Raw genomic sequence first — 20,571 nt, 5'->3', positions numbered from 1 at the left:
TGGAAGGACAAAGTGACAGAAAGCAAGCAAGGAAGGGAGAGAGGGAGGAATGGAGGGAGAAAGAGAGGGAGGAAGAGAAGGAAGGAGGGAGGAAGGAAGAGAGGGAGGGAAGGAGGGAGGAAGGAAGAGAGGGAGGGAAGGAGGGAGGGAGGGATAAAAAAACAGAATTAAAAAAAAACAAAAACAAAAACAAAGAAACAAACAAAACAACACTGTGGAACAGAAGTGACCTGAAAAACCAGGGCAACGTATCTCCTCCACAAATTACTAGTCCTACATGAATGACACTTAATGAAAACGACCTAGAAGAACATTCAAACAATTAAAAAGAATGATTGTAATGGTTTTTGTTTATTCATTTTTTGTTTTGTTTTCTGAGACAGGGTTTCTCTGTGTAGCCTTGGCTGTCCTGGACTCTCTTTGTAGACCAGACTGGCCTCAAACTCACAGCGATCCACCTGCCTCTGTCTCCCGAGTGCTGGGATTATAGGCACGCACTCCCACACTTGGCTAGATTGTTAAGTATTTCCCAACACCTCAAAGGAGATATGAAAGTGAACGCCATTGGAGATAAAATACTAAAGAGGCCAAATGAAGACCTCAGTATAAAGTCTCACCTACAGAATGGATAAAACAGAATCAGACGAAACAGCAAGGTAGACGAGCTGGCTCACTCACTTAAGGTCGACGACAAATAAAAGTGAGCTACAGCATACCATCAAGAGATTTAACCTTCAGATTATGGGCACAGAAGAAGGCGATGACTACCATAGCAAAAGCCAGAAGGTATTTCTAGTAAAAGCAAAGAAGAAAATACCTCACAGCCAGAGAATGAGATGCTGCTCATCTGGGCTCAGAAGGCTCACAGGACTCCAAACACCCAAGACCAGAAAAGAAACTCCTCACACACAGTAAAGAACAGTACGAAAAGCCAGGCACAGTAGTGGCACATGCCTTTAATCCCAGCACTTAGGGAGGCAGATCTCTGTAAATTCAAGGACAGCCTGGTCTACAAAGTGATTCTAGGACAGTCAAGGCTACACAGAGAAATTCTGTCTCAAACAAAAGAAAGGTACAAAATAAAGCTGCAAGAGAGAAAGACCAAGTAATTTATAAAGGCAAGCCCATCAGGATAACACCTGATTCTTGACAGAATTTTTTAAAACAAGAGAGGCCTGGAGAGATGAACTTCAAGTCTTGGATGACAACAACTGTGAACGCAGACTACTACACCCAGCAAACTATATACTAAAACTAAAGGCGAAAGAACGCTTTCCATGATACTAACAGATTAGTGGTATTTATGACCACTAAACGAGCTCTACAAAGAATACCAGAAGGTATACTTCATTCTAAAGAGAAGAATAAACACATCCAAGAGGTCATGGGAGATAAATAAAATAAACCCCAAAGAAACACAAGCCTTGCAAAATACTACAAAACAACAAAAGGTCTGGAATCAATACATACTGTTCAACAGTAACTCACAATAATTATGGCTTAATTCTACAATAACAGGACACAGAATAACAGATTAGATATCAAAACCGGATCTACTTTTGGTTTTGTCTGTTTGCTTGAAACACACCTCAGCATCAGTGATAGCTACCTCCATAAGGGTAACGGATGTGACAAAGGTATGACAAGCAAATGACAATAAGCAAGAAGTTGTGACCATTCTAATATCTGACAAGCATAAACCTCTGCTTATATTTTTATTAGTTTCCAAGATCAGATAATTAAAAGGAGACTCATTAAATGCAACAATGTACAGATACCAATTTATATCTAAAAGAAGGCATCAATTTGCATTTATGTTACTGATGCCTAAAAGTATCAATATTATTGGTATATTAGTATAGGGTCATGTTAAAAAATGAACACATTATTGATTTAAGACAATCTCAGAATAGTAATTTTTAATAGCATGCGTGTTTGAGACATGGTCTATCTTTTGTACATTTTTATGATCACAAATAGAGGGGAACATTTATTCTTTATCTTTTAAGGTACTGCATATGGATGAGTTTGTTATGTGGTTCATTAACTCCTGCAATTAAAACACTTTATGAAAATGTTAACTTACTCATCACTGAAAAACAAAACTAATTTTGCCTTTATTTTTTTAAAAATGAAAGGATAACATGGTGAATATGCAACAGCGTCCAAAAATTGACTTACTGTGTTAATTAATACAACTGAAGAATCACTCTAGATGTTAGAGGTGATCATAGTGGCTCTCAAAATCATGCAATAGTTAGAAGCAATCACATTAATAAGGAAAACTAATACTGATACATCTCCTAATCTGAAAGCCAATGTTTTAATTATTTTAGGTCAGCCAACCATAATGTGAAATAGTAAATGGAAAATTCCCTATGTAAAGAAATTGTAAGCTTTAAACTGTAAATGGTTCTGAGAAATATGGTTAATCTTACACTGTCCTGCTCCATACCTCCCAGGACATGAATCTTCTGAAGATGTAACTGCCTCTTAACCGCTCACTATCTTAATTATTACATGGACCGTCATACTTCTGCAGTACTTATGCCCAAGTAACCTTTGGTTTTGCATCACAGTGCCCAAAGCACATCAGCAATGGTGCTAGTGATCCATCTGCTTGGCTAAAGAGAAGCTACAAAGAGCTTCCTTCAACTGAAATGCTGGATATGCAGGAAGATACTGTGTATGCAGATAAATACACATGAGAAAAACATATGCATATGGCTTTGTACTGTCCATTGTTCCAGTTTCTCCTGGTAGCTGGGAACACAATAAAAGACTGGCATATGATATTTTAAATAATTTTATTAGCGAGTCATGATTCTAAAACATTCAAGTAAAATTTTATCTTTTCCATAATTACCAAATAAATAAAATACACATAAACTCCATGGTTAAACAAGTATTACTATGTAACGTCGTAACATATCCTTTAACAGATATGTTCACAGGGCTGTTTTTCTGTTTACCTTTACAACTTAAATCCCTGATTAGTTCCTAATATAATATCTTTAAAGGTTATGGTTTTCAAACTCATATGTGTGTGGGGAACAGTGCGCATGTGCGAAGAGTTGCCAAAGAGGCCAGAGAGATGTCAGATCTACCCAATGTAGGTACAGGGAGACAGGCAGTCCCGTGAGCACTTGCACCATCTCTCGAGTCTCTAATTTTACACTTTTTGTAGAAGGCAGACAGGTTCGCATGGTGTCTGTATGCACATGAGCTATTCAGGGGACTGTTGAGGTTATACTCCGGAGATTCTATGGCAATAAAATTCAATTAATTAGCAAACTCTTTCAGTCCCAACTGCTTTGCTCATGATGAGAAGCAGGATTTCTTTCCCAGAGGCTAATGAGCTACAGAGGATATCTGTGCAGCCACAGCATATAGGGGTGTCAATCAAAAAGACTCGCTGTCTCTTCACTGTCAATGGGCCATCAGTACATACTTAAGGATAAATATTAATTTACAATTAAACATTGGTACAATATGATATAATCACGAAATTACAATATCCACTGCCAAACACCCTTCTAGTCTATTAACGGTAGAGCATTATCTGAGTGCATCCATTTTAAAGACATTTCACCATTTCAATATTGAGAAAAATCAGCAGACCTCGCGAGGAAGATTAGAAGAGTTAGTAGGCGCAGATTAACCTAATATGACCACAGAAGTAAGCCCAGCTGGAATCCATGGTTCTGGGCCTTAAAAATGCACCATGACAATCCAAAGAAGTTACAGAAGCAGAACAAATGCTCAGGTCTAACGAGAAGAGATCTTCAAAAAACTGGTATGAGGTGAGGCCTGAGCATTGTTTCACAGCATCCCCAGGGGATCCTCTTGTTCACAGTTGAGAATGAGTCTATTTGTAAGTAACACGTGAATGGAGTAACTTAAAAAATGTTCAGAAATGAGCCTTTAGGACAGTGGTTCTCAGTCTTCCTAGTGCTGTGCCCTTTAATACAGTTGCTCCTGTTGATACCCATAACTGTGGCTCTGCTACTGTTATGAATTGTAATGTAAACACTTTTGGAGATAGAGTTTGCCAAAGGGGTTGTGCCACACAGGTTCAGAAGCGAGAATCTAGGATTGTGCTGTTAAGAGTCATAAGAAGCCGGGCGTGGTGGCTCAGGCCTGTGAGCCCAGCACTCGGGGAGGCAGAGGCAGGTGGATCGCTGGGAGCTGAAGGCCAGCCTGGTCTACAAAATGAGTCCAGGACAGCCAAGGCTAACACAGAGAAACTGTGTCTCAAAAAATCAAAACCAAGCCCAAATGAAACAAAACAAAAACCAAGCAAACGAACAAAAGCAAGAAAAGTCAAAACAACAACAAGCCATAAGAAACTTTGACTACAGTGTCACAGAACATTTAAATGTCTGATATTACTTAATCTAGAATTAAAGTCAGTTTTGAAGACGCTACCCCACCTAATTTGCACTTACACAAAATGCTGATCGGCGACACTTATTCTCCCTTACTAATGCCATGGTCCTTCCAACAGGCTCCCTTAATTTCTAAACCTTTGTTGTTGCTGTTTTTACACTGAAGAAAACAAACAACAATGGCATAATCAAAGTAAAATGTAAAAATCAGTCATTATCTTCGTCATATGTAAGGGGAAATGCATCTCCATAAAAACAAGCAAACATCAGAGAAACAAATACAAACAGAACCACACCGCCTGAGGCGATGGGCAAAGAGTGCCCAAGCCAAGCATTCTCTTACTCTTGTCCTGGTTAAAACCTGTTTGTCTGGGGATTGGCTCAGCTGCTCCATTTCCCGCTTTCCAGCCTTCCAAGGTGTTGCCGTGACCTCGGGTGTCTCTTGGCTGGGGCTGGATCCAACTAACAAAATCCAACACATGCAGGCACTTGTTTCTCCATTATCCTGTCCCCTGAAGGGCAGCGGAGAAGCCTGGAGTCAGTTACCTCTTCTAGTCGTGCCCGGGACAGTCCTTATTCTCAATCTTTAAACTCAGCTCCGAGTCGATCAGGCAGAAGAACATGATCAGCAGCATAGTTTATCACATGAAGACAAAATACAAATCCAGTGAGGTATCAGTAATGAAATTATATAATTTTACAGAAGGAAAGTGTGCAGTAAACAGACTGCGTTTTCCTGTACACTGATGAGGTTCTTAAGAGCATAGGGACCCATACATTCCCCTGTCTACCTACCATTAACCCTCTTTGGCCTCCTTTACCTCTCTCCTCTTCACAGAGGCAACTAAAGAAGTGCGAGGAGGAGGAGGAAATACTTTAGTGCCTCCTGCATGTCTTCTGGAAGGCAAGTGTCTACATCCACAGGAGGAAAGATACAACTTAGAAAGGACATCTTATCTAACTCCCAGCGAGATGCCTTCCGCCTTAAGTAGTGTGGTACTGTGAGCACATATTCCACCTGTACTAACATCCTAAAGATCATGATCAGCACGTATATGACGAAGCCTCAAACAAACCCAACACTGAAGATTTGCAAATACTTCACCTTTCCTCTTTAACCTCTCACCGGTTCCTGATGTCAGAGCATGGCACATTAAAAAAAAAAAATATCAAAACCATTATGTAATCTCTTTCCTCCTGTTACTAAAACAAACATGTGCACCTCAAACATCATCTCCCGCCCTAACAGACAAAATTAACAAATCCCCAACTTCTTCCACAAAAGAAAGGAGCAACGTGCAAAACAAGAAAACTGCATGTGGTCCGCAGAATTTGGGGAGACTGTTAATTCCAAGCTTTACCATCCCACTAGCACAAGTTACTTCACCTCTGAACCCCTGGCTTTCCCATCTGGAAGACAGAGATGTCATCACAGAACGACTGTCAAGTATGAAAGAACTGTGTGTGCTCACCGAAGGCAGACATACACTTGGCACTTATTTAATTCCCTTGACGAAGCTCAGAAGAAAACAATCAAGCCTATCACTTTTCAGTTTCGTAAGTGTGTGCAAATAAAATTACAAACCCCTACAGAATCTCTGAAATTTAAATATCACAAATTCCTGAGATCCTTCATTCTAAGTAAAAATAATACAAGTAAAAGGAGCATGTCTGTGACAACAGACACACATATTCCCAGAGAGATTATTAAGTGACACAAAAACCCGGAAGGGTAATTTCAAAATACCAAAATCTTTACAATGACTTAGCTGAATGGCTTCCACTTTGATGAATTTATCATGAGAGGTAATTTGGCTAGGACACTTAAACGTGTAGTTGTTTGTTGCTTGCAGTAAACAGGTATGTAATATAAATAGCTGAAAATCACCAAAACGCATGTCCAAAGAAGACTGTTAAATTAAATGTGGAAAAATCAGTCACCGGGAAGCTGTACACAGGGGGTGGTTACGAACAGACTAAAACCAGTCTGCAGAGGCTTCTATTTGGCTCAGCCACTTAATGGTGAAAAGGCAGCACAATGGTGTTACTCTGAGGCTGTACATCACTTAAAACTACCGGTGCTAATGGTAGCAGATCTCCACAGTGACAGAATGCAGATAAGGACGTCAAAGGCCCATGTGCACCAGTGCACTAGCATGCTACGGGATGAACAGGAACATGATAAAGAGGGAGGCAATGTTAAAATGTTAACCCCATCTTGATGCAAAGCTACTATAGGACAGTTAACTCTGGTGTGGAAACGGGCGCTTCATAAACTCCTTTTTCCATGTTGTTCCCCAGTCATTATTAGTAGGAAGGGGTGTCGCAACAACCAGAGAAGACTCTGAGGCTTCTCTTTAGAACCTGCAACTCATTTCCCAAGAAATATAAATGGTCCTTGGAGACGTTTGAGGCAAACCTGTAAAAGACATTATTCATTACATGATCAATTTAGAATCTTAACTTACTAATGCAACTCAACTTAGCTACATAAAACAGCTTCAGGAAGCTCAGGGGTTAAGAACGGTTAACTGGTTGCTCTTCCAGAGGACCCAGATTCCATTCCCAGCACTCACATGGCAGCCCACAACTGTCTGTGATCCCTGTTCCAGGGACTCTGACATCCTTACACACATATACATGTAGTCAAAACACCAATGTACACAAATTAAAAATAAATTAGTCTTTAAAAAACAGCTTCAAGATGTTTTGTACCTAAAATAACTAATTAAGAACATTTATGTAGAGCAGTTAAATTACATTATAAAACCTAAACAAATATTCTTCTTTTAATTAAAACAAGAAATGCTTTACCTCTGTGTACCAATGAAGATTCTTCATGTGGTATTCTTTGAAAGGCACAAGTGCAGAAGCCTAATCATATTATGAGCCCTGTCGTAATGTTTGCTTTGCTTGGTAGCTGAATGACCACCAGAACTCTAATTTAAATCCCTTTCGCTGCTGGCTCCACACCTTCACTGTGAGGGTACTATGTGGCTCACCCCACTGTGCCTTTATAGGGTTAATCCAGACTTAGGAGAACAAACCCTGTTATACACCCACACTGTGGGCATCCAACACACAGCAGTAGTCAGTGTATATGCAGGAGCTGTGCTACAAACGCGGCGAAGCTTGTCTTCCATTTATACTTTGGTTTTCCTCACACAAGCTATAATGTTATCTACACATAAGTCAACAAGAGCACTTGGTTTAAAATGGGTGTGTCTTTCCACCTGGAGGGTTTACGCTAAACAAAGGCGAGCGGAGCTCACTCCTGTGCACTCTCAAACAGCACTCCTCAAGTGCTATACAGGGAAAGTCCAATCTTTCACATTGTAAGGTTATCACAAACACATTCGTGCACTGCAGTGAAAGTGAACATCTGACCAATTCCAGCCCTAAGCCTTCGATTTCTATTATTATGTCACATTATACAAAAGTTCCTAAACCTTTTTTTTCCCCCACCGTCTTTATATATGTCAAGGCAGACTGGAAAAAACACATTCTAGCCCACAGGCTGTAGCATGGGACTCTTTTTCTAAAGCATGCTTGAGGGGCTGGCGATACGGCCCAGCAGTTAGAAGCACTTACACCGATTGCAGAAGGCCTGAGTTTGATTCTCAGTACCCACACAGTGGCTCACTGCCATCCCTGACTCCATCCTTAACTCACTGCTCTGGCCTTCATCTGCATGCATCTGGTGCAGGTACAGACACTCAGGCACACACACACGTAAACACAGCAAACTACATTTTAAAAAGGATCCTTGATATCAGAAGTGACACATAAGAATAATAAACTAAAAACTCTTAGTGATGGTATTTATTTAAACAAAAACATAACTCAGTATTACAGATAGAATATAAACCAATGGCAAGTCAGCCAATATATCACATTGGCTTCTTCAAATTATACACATGCAATGCACTGTCTTAGAAAGCTATTTAATGAAGCAACTATGTTGCCATTTACTATATAGAACAGCACAGAATAACTACACATACAACCAATAAAGCAGCCTCATATGTTTGCATATAGAGTCAAAATCTGGGACATGTTCCAAATTGTTACTAATTTAGGTTGGTTGGAAAGAAAGTGAGAGGCATACCTATATAAAGAGAAGCTTTGATATTATAAGACACCAAAGCCTAAAATATATATTAATATTTAGTCTTTAATTTTGGAAAACAAAAATTTTATTCAGTATAATGCTTTCAGCAGCATACTTTATCAGCTCTGGCATTACTGCAAATGAACAGCAAACACTACAAATAGAGTGGAACCCTATTAGAGTCAACTTACACATAAATGCATACATATGCACACATAGACATACACAAATAGTAATAAAACAAAAAAAAACCTTCTATATTCCCTATCCATAAGAGAATATAGTACAAAAATTTAAGATGGACAAAATATTATTCTAATTCAATTTGGTTTATCATGCATAAGTCTTTTATCTTCAAGTCTGACTTAAAACCATCTCAGACAGGGCTGGAGAGATGGCTCAGTGGTTAAGAGCACAGGTTGCTCTTCTGGAGGACACAAGTACAATACCCAGCACCCACAGAGCAGCTCACAACTGTCTGTAACTCCAAGATTTGACACCCTCACACAAACATGCATGCAGGCAAAACACCAATGCACATAAAATAAAAATAAATACATCTTTTAAAGTCTAGGAAAACATTAGAAAATGGTTTCCTTGGTTACTGAAAACTCTCTGGAGTAACCGGGATTGGAAAGAAAGGCAAGAGGTAGTCTCTAAACCAGAAAGGAATACATATTATTTCTCCAACATGGAATATGTTTTTCTCCTCTCACATGATGCACTAAGAATATTTCACCTCAGGTAGTACCCAAAAGACATCACAGTCTAAATGAATCTTATATTCCAATCCTCCGGAAGAACACACAAGGAAAGAAATGCAGGAATTCTCTTCATAATGAGGTTAGCTGCAAGTGCTCTACCACCTACACAGATAATCCTAAAGGTTCATATATTGAAAACCCAATGTTAGGATCCAAATTAGTTTCATTTGGCAATGCAGTGATTAAAATGCTTAACATCCACAAGTGAAAAAACCTTTAAAGTCTCCAAAGACGTAGGACCACAATCGGTTATTGCATGACAATAATCTCATGGCTTTCAGGGTATTTGTAATCAGCCTCTGTGCTCCATCATATCTGAAACACAGTACAATTTGTGTCATGTTTGACCTAAGGTGCTAATGATAGTAGCTATGGTCATCAAATCAGTAGCACAGGTGACTGCACATTCACACCTATAGTGCAAAGGGACATTCTTACCACTTCTTTCTCACTTCAGGTCTGTCTAAAGGACATGAAATAATGTCACTCCTCCCTTAACAAATAAGGCTGCCATTTCAGAGCGCTGATCCATGACAGGTGCCTAGTATTCAAAACTGGCATATAGAACAGTGTCACTGTGTGAGCCAACAGGAAGCCATTTGCAGGCTATCGACCTGAATTTGCTACCTAAAGGTTTTTTTTGTTTTGTTTTGTTTTTTTGTTTTTTTTACTGTTTTGGTAAGCACAATTAAGAGCTGCATATAACATATGTATTTTAATCATGTGCCTTAATTAATTTACAACTTCAGCCCTATTATAGTGTGTTTCCATTGGGTTTTATGGGTTGAGTTTTTCATAAGGGACAGATACCTGTTCTGAGAAATACCAACTACTTTCTGTACCCAGGAAGGTCAAGCATGGTGTTGTTGGCAGTTGTCAAGGTATCTGTTTGCCTAACTTTTCTTCAGCTGGAGCAAAGGTAGGAAGCTCTTGATGCACAAAGAGAAATTAGAAAAGGCCAAAGCCTATAGACAGACTTTTCAATGCTGAATAAATAGGCCCAGAGTCCATCATAGGCGAAAAAAAAAAAAAAAAAAAAAACCATGATGAGGCAGTTCCCAAGTCACCATCATAAGCTTGGAGGCTATTTGTGCATGCTAACTTGCTTGTTCCCAATGTATAAGCAATATGGAAATTTAAAAGGAAATAATGTATCAGTGTTAGGGTTTGGATAACTTCATCAGAAAATTTAGAATGCATAAAGATCTCCTTAATGTTAGATGAGCTATGAAAATATGACAGTGAAAGAGGGACTGTTGATGGTAGTCAATCTGCATAAGCATGTGCTGTTGATACATCACTTTTCTTGTCATAGTCCCTGCTCCCCAGTGGGCACAAAAGGCACTTATGGCACCCAGAAAGAATCAAGTGTGAGAAACAGCCTCTCTCTCCGCTGCAGTTATTTTTCTCTGCAGAACATTGTGGGACAAGCACTGAAATGGAAATATAAGATTTGCAGACACCCTGGACTCAAGGAACTAACTGGGGACTCAAGCTCATATTGCAGGTGACCAAGATGGCAGTGCTCTAAAGTTTAGATTAAATGAGATACTGTTTAATTCTAACAGTCTTTGCAAATGTTTAGTATTCTTGCCATATGTATAGGCAACCATGGCCAAGAGATATCAACTTATTCACACAAAGTCACGAGGTAGCTAATTATTCATTTGTGCGAACAGTGAAGAACAGACACAGATTTCTTGAAGAGCACAGCCAATGGTAACACTTAGATTAGAGTCTAAGGCAGGCTGACAGACTCCAACATCTGGACTGAGAGTTTAATAAGCAATTATAAAAGGTTAATAAAATCTTACTGATACTCATTTAAATAACCAAGTTTACCAAATCAACATACTAACAGAGACACAATTAATGAAAACTTAGTATCCCAATGGATGAGTAAGTTCAAGGTGACCAGTGATAGATTATATTAGGCCTATTAATTCATTGAGTTTCTGTTTTTTTGTTTTTGTTCTTATGAAGGGCAGGTCAGGCGGGATGTGTGCTTTGAGACAGGGTCTCATGTAGTCTAGGCTAGCCTCATTATGTAGTTGATGATGAACTCAAGCTTCCAGTCCTCCTGCCTCTACTTCCCAAGTGCTGGAATAAAAGGCATACACCACCATGTTCACTTTCATTAAAAGTCTAGAATCCAACACAGGGCTTAAATGTGTGCTATGCAAGAGGCCCCCTCCTCCGCAGCTCAGCAGGCTCTCTTAAAAGTACGTGGAACCTAGATCTTACTTATTCCTCCATTCTGTGAAAGAAAATTTCTTCTTGATACAAAACCATATACTCGACTCTTAAAAAGTGTTTGCTTCATAAACGTGTAATTAGGAAAGATAGCAATATAATATTTAAAGGTAGTTTACGTAAAGAGTGAACAATTTTAACATATCCATGAATATGTTGGTGATGTTATACCTTAAAACAGTTATTGGAGAAATACATGAAGCTCAGACATCCCATAAAAAGTCTGTCTTAGTTATAACTATAACTATGTAGCTATAACTATATAAGGCAGTGTTAAAATTACTCAGAAATTTTGCTAACAGCATCATATTCTGAAATATATTGAGTGATGACAGTCGCATAGGCAGCATGACCAAGGGATGGCTTTTGGATAGAACTGTATGCTGCTTCCATATGATATCCACACACCTCCCATGTCTTTTGCGATATAGAGAAACGGCAAGGGGAGAAAACAACTAGAGCTAACTCTCCCACAGCTGCGTGTATCACAAACCCTCGGAGATCCATTGTTGGTACAATCAGGGCAGAACCCGTGAGCTTTCATCTTAGACTACGCAGCAGGCGTTTTTAAAGTTCCCTTCTGCTGGGGTTTTAAGGCTTTGGTGGAACACTATTTCCAGCCAACAAAGAGTTAAAACTCAGAATGCACCAGTAAACCACAGGGTAGAGAGACAGGGCATTCAGAGGAGCCCATTCCTTAACACAACTGTCACAAGTCCAGTCTGCACCATCCTTAACTCTCCTAGGTGTCCCTGGCCTCGGGCCAAAGGCATCATCTTACTGAGTGGAGGGAAGGTTTCGTTCTTCTACCCTGACTTTGTAATCTTGTTTTTCCACATTTTCTAACTGTATGAACCAGAGCCTTCCCCCCCCCCCCAGATATTTTATAAAGCATGAAAACGAAAGGAAGAGACTGAGGAGGAGGTGTCTGGGGAGGTTTGTTTGGTTGGGTGGCTGGGTTTCTTTCAGGGGACGGTACTCACAGTGCTGGGTACTATGTGAAACCCTGATAGGACACACATGGGAACAGGGGCTCTGTTCGTGCCCAGTGAATTCAGGTAATGTGTCCATTGTTCCACAGCGCTAAGGTCTGGTGACGGGAACCTCAACGAGAACAAGCTTGCCCTGCATTTTCCTCTGCATTTAGATGTCAGCTTTGATAAGGGCACGCCTTAGAAGATCCACATAGCATGCAACACTCAGGGAGCAATAAAGCCCTCAGCCTGTTCCCATACTCAGATAAGACTGTAGAGAAAAAAAGGGGGGGCTAGGGAAGGGGGAGGGCGTCGATCAGAATGTCATTCCCAAACACAAACAGATTTCCACAGCCAGCCCCAGTTACACCTGACTATGTAGACCCTCAAACACTGGATCCTAACTGAAGCCATAAGCAGAAGTGATTGAGAAAATAGGGTTCCTCCTGTCTCATTCTGTCTTGGAATATTTCCTTCCCTGGATTTACTGGAAGAGCATCCCAAAGATGCTTTCTTCTTTGTTTGCTCTCTCCTTGTCTCGATTAGCAACAACTACCTAAAGCATCTAATTCCTGATCCTCTGTGTCGGTCAGTTGTATGTCAACTTGACCTGAGCAAGAGTCATTTGAAAAGAGACTCTCATAGAATGGGCCTAGAGGCAAGTCTTGAGGGCCCAGCCCATTGTGGGCAGTGGTAATGCCACCACTGGGTCGGTGGTTCAGGCTTGTATAAAAGAGCAAGCCAAGCCTCTGGTTCACTTCCTGCCTCCAGCCTCCTGCTCAGATTTCCCTAGGTGAGGGACTGTGACCTGGAAGTGAAAGATGAAATAAAAAAGTCTTTCCTCCCCAACTCGCTTTTGGTAATGGCATTTTAACACGACAATAGAAACCCTAACTAAGACACCTTCTATTCCCCTGAACCTCCCAAAAGATTTGACTTCTGCTGCCAAGCTCTCTCCCATGAGCGTCCCATAGAAACCAGTTCCCCAGACTGCCCTCCTCCCAGGCCTTAAGATCCAGTCCTTTTTCCCTTTGCTGTTTTCCTTTCTACCTGCTCCCAGGAGAGCCTAACCTGACATCATCTTGAGTGAAAAATCCACCAGAGAGTCTGAGGAAGGGGAAGAATACCACAAGAGCAAAGAAAGCACAACATAACTCTCTCTGTCCGCCTCCTCTCCTCTCCCCCATCTCTACACACGTGTACACACACACACACACACACACACACACACACACATTTTAAGGGCAACATAAGTCCTGAGGTTGGCTCCTACTTTCATCTCTATAGGATACATGCTACCACCTTGGGTACACTCAAAACATCCCCAAATTGCTTGATGAAATGCTTCCAGGAGGAACTCAAATACATGCACAACATGTGCATATGTGTGTATATATACATAGGTATTTCTTTTTCTATAAGACTTAGAAAACTGTGCGCAAATCAAAATGCAAATACAAGCACTCATTTAACCCTCCTATCCAGCCCTGGACATCTAAAATATTTAAAAACAACAACAACAAAATCTTTTTACTATAAGTCTTGCCAGGCGGGTACTCCATCCAGCCTGACCCCTCTGAAGCAGCCAGCCCTGGAGCTCCTGCTTCTCCAAGCACTATTTGGAAACTTACTTTACTCTGTCATTGTCTCTAAAAGCTAAGAATTTCCAAACAAACTTCCCTTACATAGTTTTTAATTTCTGTCTACTTTAAATAACAAAATCTCCGAGGCAAAAGGTAACTGACTGATCTGCTGGAACTTCTCTAATCAATATATTCTAATAAACAGAAATACAGCAATAAGGATAAAATAATTTTTTTTCCTTTTAGGATATAAGTTTACTTAACCTACTAAGTGACTACTTATCTTTAAAAATAGCCCTACTATAAATATGTAAAATAATTATTTAAATGTTCAGAAAATTAATAGAATGCTTTTTATTTCTTCTTTGGTTTGAAAAAAATGCATAGAAAGAGAAGACCAATTTTGTGTATGTGTATTTAAGACAAAAACAAAAACAACAATAACAACAACAAAACCCCAAAATCATGGTCTAATTACCGTAAGGAAAATAATTCCTCCTAGTAGATTCTCTTTCGGGGACAGGTCTGGGGCATTACTCACACATTTAGACAACCTACCACTGAGCTATCCCTTCATCCTGTTTTCCATTTTTGATACCAAGTATCTAAAAGCCCTTTTCTACCTGAAAAAAAAAATCTAAAAGCAAATTATAGCAGTTCTGCTTTTTTATCTCTCACATTTAGTCCTATGAACGCATTAAGGCACACATGCAATTAACATGTAACACTTGGACACAAGAACAAAAATAAAGTCTTAATCTCTATTAGATAATATAACTATTACATTTTCCGTTTAAATTATGGCATTCATGAAGAAAATCTTCAAATGGTACCCCCCAAAAAAAGACATATCATGACGTCAATAAGGGAGAAAAGCATACATTTTTAGATTAAATTGATCCCAAAGTGGAGGCTAGGGCTAGGAGGACTCTCCCATTTGTCAATAGCCCCAGTCAGTCTTCGATGGCCACACTACATCGCTGACTCAGAAATACTCAGGATTCCCTTAGATGAAGGCCACCAAAAGACGCCGGACAAGCTAATAATGGTCCTCAGAAGGAGCTTCCTAACCCTTGTCCACGAGAAGGTTGAGGCTTAGAGAAGAGCCTAATTACCTCTTAACTGGGCAAGATGTATTACGCCAAAGGCTCAGCCTAAGGTCTCCTACCTTACAGCTGTGGCTGCTGGAGAGCAGGATTGGTGATGCCCTGACAAACTGTGTCCGTGTCGCTGCTTTAAGTACTTGTGCCTACGCATAATTTTCCACGTTCCATGAGCATCTAAAAATTGTTTCTAAATGTTTCTTTCGCTGAAAAATGATCGTATTTGATCAACTGCATGAGAACCTTGGCTAAAACTTATCAAAAAGAGTATGTAAATCTTGGTCTAGTTATTGTCAAAAGTGTCTATCTACCTTCACATGCTGTGTGTGTGTGTCCACATGCGCGCGCGCACACACACGTGTACTTGCATGCATGTGCACATGTAAAACAATCTAGATATGTGTGTTTAAATGAAGAAACGAAATACAGGTTTCTCACTCCATGAAAGATAACAGAAAAGTCTTAGGAGCTGGTGGACAACATTTTTAGAGAATTAACATACATTTTGGAATGTGGTAGAATACAGTGCATTTCTGGACTGGGATGTCAAAGGAAGGACTGGAAGTTTATTAAGTGAGAAGCGTGGGACAATTCCTTATTGCTTCCTAGATCGCTTCTCTCTCTCTCTCTCTCTCTCTCTCTCTCTCTCTCTCTCTCTCTCTCTCTCTCTCTCTCTCTGTCTCTCTGTCTCTCTCTCTCTCTCCCTCTCTCTCCCTCTGTGTCTCTCCCTCCCTCCCTCCCTCCCTCCCTGTCTTCTTCCCTCTTTCCCTAAAAGGAAGGATTGTACTAAAGCTATGATTAAATGAAATATAAATAATCAGGACTACAACACCAAATTACGAAAGAAACAATGACATCATAATGAATTTTCAGGATACAAGCTGAACTGTGGAAATGTTACTGAAATTTCAAGCATTCAAGATGAGTGCTTTGTCTGATGGCCACTAGATAACGCCTAGTAAGCCATGTAATGGAGACTAAGGCAGGTGATGTGCCCTGAATAGGGTGCAGTGAACTCTTACACGGTTTTAACAGTCTCTTCTGTACTTGTATACAACGTGACTTCCCTTACATTAGTATACTATGCCGCAACCGTCATCCTCTATGCCCTATGGTTACGAACAGCAGACTGTACACTTGGAAAGACATTGGGATCAGAGTTTCTGAGAAACTCCACTTGTGGCCCACAATTTCAGAGAGCTGAGCTGCATGCTGAGCAACTGAACTCATGTGACCTGAGATCTGATTCCACTGCCGTGGCCTTCAGGCTACAGTGGTAGTGTTACTTTACCAAAATAATCCCCCCCTCAATCGGAACACGTTCCAAGGGTGCTTGCAGGTGCCAACTTCTACTCTTCTGGAATAAGATTCCTCTAGGCTAATATAGTGGAGGGCTGTTTTTCTTTCAGAGGAGTGCTTATACTTACGCAATTTATCCCGAATGCCGTTTCAAGGAATATTTGCAAGTATACTGCATGTTCCCTAGCTAAGGGGGCAATGTCTGTTCACTGTAAAACACAGTGATAACGGCAAGAGGATGTAAGAGGGTACAGGTAAGAAAACCACTAAGAACCTCAACACAAAATATACAGTGGTATACATCTCCCCCTTTGGATAACATATTCATATATATGGCAGCCTTTTTCCTTACAAACCTGAGATCATTCCATAAAAACTTGTACAACTTTTTAAATGTATATATTCTGGAAATGTCTTCCACCATGGTTTTCTTTGCAACACGTAATTTTCAGTAGCTTCATTTTACTCCATTTGATGGCTATGCATCCTTTAGATGACTGCACATTTCAGAGCAACAGTAGTCAGTTGCTCCTATCAAACACCGTGCGTGTTATTTTAAGGGATTTCCAACAGATAAAACTACAGGCTTTCCATAAGTGAGAATGCCATCACGCATAAAATCGTAACAGTGAACATTTTATAATCAATCACATCTATTTATTCAAGAAAAATCAAACATAAGCTGTAACAAATTGCATCCTGGTTTGTTAGCATCCAGCTTCCTCCAGTGATAGCATTACAGGTCGCACTAAACACAAGTACCGAAATGACAAATGCTGGTTCTGGGTCCCTCTTATGTCCAGGACACTGTGTTAGGCATGTCTGAACACACTTCAGTTTTCACCGTGACTTGTGTAAACCAAATATTAGTATCTCTTTTAAGATTACGGAGCGCATTTGAGGGACGGTTAAATAATTCAAGCTGCTAGTCGGTGGAACCCACCTAAGCGCACACTGCGGCTCTTGCTTTCCGTATCTGAGCAGACATTCGGCATTCTCACTTGAAGTTAATACTATCTAGTTGTACTTATCAGCTGCTCTGTAATGCTAACGAAAACAAGCAACCACCACTATCATACTGCAGCATAGCAGGTCAACAACGGCACGTCCCGGACTAAGCAGAAGTGTGGTAAGATGCGTAAAGATTTCAAACTCTCTAGATGCCAAAGATGCACATTGTATAAAAATAGCCCATGTTCCCCCCCCCCCCGCCCATGTGAATATCTGTCTTGATTTCTATACAACTGGTGAGGTTTTTGGTGGTAGTGGTGGTACAATTGGTTTTAGACTTGTATCTTCTAGACATTGTCTCATACTGTGGCCTTGACTGGCCTCAAATTTGAGACAGTCTTTGTTCAGCGGCCTCTCAAGTGCTGGGATTACAAGCACAAGCCACCGGATATAGGCTGAGTCTGGCTAAACAGTCTGCTCCTGACCTCTTTAGCAGTTACACTAGGATTTGAACCCACGGCCTCACACACACACTGGGCACACACTGCACCACTGAGGTTTATCCCACTTAAAACCATCACAGACAGCATTTATTGATTGCAAGCATGCATCAGAAACCGAGACATAAAATGCAATCACAATCACTGAACACACCAAGGAGATAAAGCTGTCGATGCTAGGCTTGAGTGAGAAGGACCTACATTTAAATTGACTAGATGAGTGTCGGGGCAAATGAACGTATCAGCTGCCACTGGCAAGAATCTGAGGGCTGCACTAATGCCTCTGCTTTATGTGAAACCAATCACTCCTGACTTGTCCTTTTTTTTTTTTTTTTTTTTTTTTTAAATCTCTTTTGATGCTGAAAACTCTACATTGAGTTTACAGCTGAGCACTTTCAGGTCCAGATTTCCATATATATTTTATACACTTACGGGCAACTGTTTCCCTTTTCCTTTTGCTCTTTTTTTTAAACTCAGGAATTTGAGGTGTTTTTTTTTTTTTTTTTTTTTTTTTTTTTTTTTTTTCTTTTTTTTTTTTTTTTTTTTTTTTTTTTTTTCATGCTTGTTAGATTCTTCTCTCTATGTGCACCCTGGACACTATCCTGATACTGATTTAATTTGTGCAGTCAGCCCCCTTTAAATGAGCATTGCTTGTGAAGGAGTGCTCATCTTTTCACACGCAGGAAAACAATGCATGAATTTGTACAACCAACACTTAACGAGTATACTTAACACCCGAGCTTCTATACATTTGCTCTTTATTTACATTTTCATCAATTTTGACTCCCATCAACCCTGTATGAAAATCCCCAGCGCCCTGCAGCTTTGCCCACAGAATATTCCACACGAAGGGGCTTTGCTCATGCCGTCTGCCAGTGCGTGGCTTCTCTCGTTTTGAATGAAGCTGAACACCTCTTTACATGTGGAAGAGCCAATTCTGCATTTCTTTGACTTGTGTTCTAGTAGAACTTGACCGAATTTCCCTCAGTTATCTTCTTAATTACTAGGAAATGGGACACATTATGGAGATTATTTCCCTACTCATGAAACAAATTACAATTTTTCATTTATATTTGCTCCAGTTCAGAGTTTAGCCTGCAGTTCATTATGAGATATGGGTGTCGGCACACTGACCCATCTAATATAGTACGCCTTTCCATTCTTAAGGCTTCTTTCATATAACCTTTAATACAAACAAAACAAATTACTTCATGAAACGTACTTTAATTTCGAGTTTCCCTACTGTTGAATTGTTGTATTGTTTAGGAACTGTCACTCAACTGCTTATCTGAAGTTTATGGGTACAAAACCTTACCATTTATAACATATTTTTAAACCACTACTTTTCAACTTTTTATGACTATTTCCATTCTAACTGCTTTAACAATTTCCTCCAAAGTAGCATATTTAAAGAAAGTGAAGAACAACGCGCACAGCATTGGACTTGTTTCCGGGGTTATTGAGCATGCCTGTGTGTTCTCCCATAAATCACTGCAGCCTTCGGATCGACTGTAAATACGTTTTATTACAACAGAAAAGTCTCCCTTTATCCTTATTTACTGAACACAGAGAACTTCTGTTAGGTTATTTTGTGTGCTTGTGAATACAATTATGATTTCCCCCCTTTTCATACAACAAATTGTTAGCCGACTTCCAAACTGAGCCATACCCATGTTGCTAAAATAAACCTCACCTGTCAATAGTTAGTTGTTACCTGGGGAGGCTTGGGGGCAGGGTACTGAGTCTTCTTTGGCACTGGTATAAACTAGTTGATGATGCTCATGGTTAGATACAGGGACAGACAGATTGAGTCTTGCTCCACGGGGAATCTCATGAGAGTAGCATCTCTAAAGCTTCTGTTTTCTGTTTGTTCTCTATTTAACAATATATTAACTCAACTCGGGACTACCGAACACCTACTATGTCCAGCAGATTGGAAGCTGTGAACTATGAAACGCTTGGAGACTTATAGACACTTTTGATAATATAAACAATAAAAAATACATTTTTATTGCAAAGCAATACAGACATGCATGTCTGTGTGTCTAAATACTCTTCAGAATATTCACGACAGTAGCTTCCAAGAACACTACTACTACACAAAGTTTATGTTCCACTTCATCCCATGTTGTTTTACTAAAGTGCTGACTCCTCTTGACTGTATTGATTTTCCAACTAATAACAAATTATAATCTTCTGTTATAGAAATATTGTCATACTAGCTGAAGACAAAGATCTAAGAGCAAGACAGGCTACTTCACGCCACTTCACCTCCTTCCTCCACTCTGCCTCTCTCTCCTTGGTTTTTTAAGGCAGAATTCCACTATGTATACCAAGAAGACCTCACACTCTGGACCCCACTGCCTCAGCTTCAAGTGCTGGGCTTATAAGCTTGAGTCATCATGCCTGGATAGCTCTGCCTGATGGCCTTTAACTGTACCTCAGTTTTTGATTTATAGGATGAAGGCAAGCTGAGGGGTGTGACAACCACATGAAATTCCATCACAAAGATCATAAATTGGAGGCCAGCATGGTCTACATAATGAAACCCTGTCTAATAAATGGAATAAAACTGGAGTGGATATGGTCCAGGTACACTGAATACATATATGAAATTGTCATAGAACAAACATATTCATATATAA

General features: G+C 40.0%; 1 protein-coding gene across 14 annotated transcripts in view; it reads right to left on the bottom strand.

The window, feature by feature from the left end:
• Nucleotides 1-20,571, bottom strand: part of Ikzf2 (IKAROS family zinc finger 2) — a 143,290-nt gene that overhangs the window by 82,453 nt on the left and 40,266 nt on the right. The window contains exon 1 of one of the 14 annotated variants that reach the window (XM_051154152.1): nt 4,935-5,156. The exons of the other annotated variants lie outside the window; for them this stretch is intronic. The gene's annotated coding sequence lies outside the window, so the exon portion shown is untranslated. Of the gene's footprint in view, nt 1-4,934; nt 5,157-20,571 lie in introns of those variants that run through there. 14 annotated transcript variants of the gene reach the window in all.

This window comes from Acomys russatus, chromosome 12, assembly GCF_903995435.1.
Source record: "Acomys russatus chromosome 12, mAcoRus1.1, whole genome shotgun sequence".
NCBI lineage: Eukaryota > Metazoa > Chordata > Mammalia > Rodentia > Muridae > Acomys > Acomys russatus.
The sequence above is the reverse complement of the archived record's forward strand: the minus strand, read 5'-3'. Positions and strand labels throughout refer to the sequence as shown.